The 3,224-nt window shown below is 41.3% G+C and overlaps 1 pseudogene; it reads right to left on the reverse strand.

Moving 5' to 3' along the window:
• Nucleotides 1-1,891: 1,891 nt before the first annotated feature.
• On the reverse strand, nucleotides 1,892-2,549 carry LOC114888690 (annotated as a pseudogene).
• Between the last annotated feature and the right edge of the window lie 675 nt (nucleotides 2,550-3,224).

The raw sequence follows: 3,224 nt of genomic DNA on the forward strand, positions 1-3,224 counted from the left end.
GCTACCTCTTCCCACCTTCCCCTAAAAAAAAGAAAGAAAGAAAGAAAGAAAGAGGTTTTTGTAACATTTTAAAAACCAACTTCATAGGACATCTACAAAGGAACAGTTACTGATACATTCAGTTACACTAACATTAGATGGTTTCAGTTCAGTAACAATTTTCCATTAACAAATATTTTTTTCTACCCACTACAATTCCCTCCTTTTTCCTCAAGAGGAGACCACTAAGGTTCAGCAGAAACTACTCATTAGGTTATAAACATTCTTCTCTCTCCTTAAAGTTGCTATACATTTATAGAATTTGTGATTCCATTAATGCTTCAATTTTTTTTTTTTTTTTTTTTTTTTTTTTTATGTGGTACGTGGGCCTCTCACTGTTGTGGCCTCTCCCGTTGCGGAGCACAGGCTCCGGACGCGCAGGCTTAGCGGCCATGGCTTACGGGCCCAGCCGCTCCGCGGCACGCGGGATCCTCCCGGATCGGGGCACGAACCCGTATCCCCTGCATCGGCAGGCGGACTCGCAACCACTGCGCCACCAGGGAAGCCCCAATGCTTCAATTTTTTGATGCCACAGTGTATACAGCACTTAATTATGGAGAATAGGAAAAAGCAAAACTAAAATAAGGAAGGATATATGATATATCTTTAACAATCTGTTTTCTGATTCCCTTTAGATGCCCAGTTAACCAGGATCACACAAAGGTTTCACTCTTTATTGTAGGTGTGTGAAAAGACTTACTGGTCTCATGCATTTTATGTATGTTGATCTCTATGTTTTGACTCATCCAAATAAACACAGCAAGACTCATTTACAAGGATACATATGCTTTCTATTCAGCCAGAAAAGAAAAATCTACAGCTAGATGTAGAAAAGCAATGATGCTAAAAAACCTCTTCAACTTCAGACTGTATTAGGCTGAGATTTTCTGTAGTAAGTTTCTTTAAAGTTAGAAGTGTTCCTGAAAAGTTTGCAATGGATGTGGAAAGTGCATGAAGTACTGCTCCAGGAAACATCATACAGATGAAATACTTTAATCCACTAGCATAAATGCTCTCTTAGTTTTTTCCCATTGGTCTTTGGAATGGGTTTTATTTGCTCTTGACTAAGGTCTGGATGCCAAGATGCAGGAAATATATTCCCTACAGAACAGGTGTCTGTTTAATCCCCAGGTATGATCTTATAAGCCAGGTTAGCTAGAGACAGCCTGGTGGGAGCCTATAAAATGTTTATGCTATAACTGCAGGTCCCATAATAGGTCTGGGGTAGTGTAGGCTACTACTGCACTCCCTCCCCCCAAAATAGGAACTCCTAAAAGGTGCCTGCCATATGTAGGTCTACCAATATAAAAACTGGGAGATAAATCCATATTCCCACCATTTTTTAAATCTGGTTATTCAATTTAATTCAACTACCTCCCTAGAAATGAATATCAGAGAAAAGTATGCTCAGAAAGGTATTACTGGGAGTAGCTAACTTATCACTTTCCACAATGGCTGTTCTGAAGGTTGGATAACGAATAGGGTAGTGGCCTCCTTTTCCTTCCCATTAATAATTAGGTATCTAGTTAAGTCCATCAGATAGGCAGAGTAAATTGTGGGGAGAACTGAGTGTGGAGAATAGTCAACTTATTCTTGTAATAAGGTCCCTTTTGACTAATTCTCTACTGAAGTTCTCATTTTAGGTCTTTCAAAGGGAATGCTCACAGCGAACATCTTCTGTAGTTGAGTTACAGGACTCTTGGGTATTATATTCAGTACTTGATCGTATTTTGACGTATCAGGACAGGGCATAGTTTGGTTGAGAAGATGTTAGTTTCTCGACTGTGGGCTGTGGAACTGCATTTCTTTCTCAACTGGCAACGCAAGAGATATGAGAAGGAACGGTGGATCTTTATACTGATGCAGTTAGGAGTTTGTTAACTGCCTTTTGAAACTCAGTGTAGGAGTAAGTAGTGTTGATGGGTTCAGTGCGGGTTGTTTCCTTAACTGTTTTAGTTAACCAGCCACAGCAACAACCAGAAACACACGAATTAGGAATTTGTTTTAGGTACTCAGGTATGGGAGTGGCTGTACTCAATGTTCGGCTTAACTGTTTGGTGGCAAAGTACGGTACTCCATTTAAAGTGGCATGATCTCTAGAAAGCCGGCTGGGACTCATAAGGGGCTTTTGAAAAGGTGGGACTCCACAAGAGCCTGGAGGAGGCCAGTCAGGAATTGGTTCCAGTTTGGGTACACAATGTCTTAGTCCTGTCTCTCGAAGTATATGGACTGGTGTGCTAGCATCCAAGAGTTTAGCATGATACAATCAGGAATTAGGATTTAAAGGTTTCCAAGTTGTAGGATATTTTAAAAGGCATTTAACCTGCCAGGCAAGACTCTCAAGAGGTGTTAGGTTGGGCACCACAGGGTCCTCTTCTTCAGAGGAATCCCACTCTTCCCCAGAACTTTCATTTAGGTAGTTAGCGTTTATTCAGTGTTTTCTTAGCGTTTTCTCCTTCCTCACTTTCTGATTCTGATAAGGGGTCAGGAGAGGGATTTCTAGGACCCATTAGAACAGAACGATGGTATAGAAAAAAAGGTACCAGAAAAAGGTACCAGTATAAGCCAGTAAAACACTAACACTGGCAAACAGAAGCAGAAGACGAGAAATCCTTTCAATAGGATTCATTTGTCTGTTTCTCAGTCTGTTACACACACACAGTATGCCTCTGGCTCGCACCACTGTGCAGTTCTTCAAGATTATGCTGTATGTTCTTCACTTACAAAGAAGACAGCTCACTTCTCAGGACCAGTTCAGTGTTTAAAAGTTAGTCACTTATCAGTAGCACAGGTCAGAGTCTCTCCTTCAAATGCTGGCTACCCAAGAAGAGAAGGGGTCCTCATCTAGGCAAGCTGATTTTCCTAGCATGGTCTTAACTGGTTGTGAAATTATGAAGAGACACTTTGTGTACTCTTTTTTGTTGGCAGGGATATTATATCTATTTGGTAATGAAAAGAAAGTCAGTGGTCACCTTCTTTGTCTGCTGGTGCAGCAACTTTTGTGCAGGGGGTTGGTGGGACGAGTTGTCAAGGATCTGTCTGGTGTGCACAGATCCAGTGTTTTCCATAGGTAGTGCAAATGCCCTTGGAAACTGGTGACTTAGTTGTTGCACTATCTGGAAAGGTAGGCTTAACCTGTGAATGAGAAGACCAAGGAGGATCCTTTCTTCTTCCTTGCCTCACTC

Source organism: Monodon monoceros, unplaced genomic scaffold (assembly GCF_005190385.1).
Source record: "Monodon monoceros isolate NGI ecotype Baffin Bay Population unplaced genomic scaffold, NGI_Narwhal_1 Super_Scaffold_9, whole genome shotgun sequence".
In the NCBI taxonomy this organism is placed as follows: Eukaryota; Metazoa; Chordata; class Mammalia; order Artiodactyla; family Monodontidae; genus Monodon; species Monodon monoceros.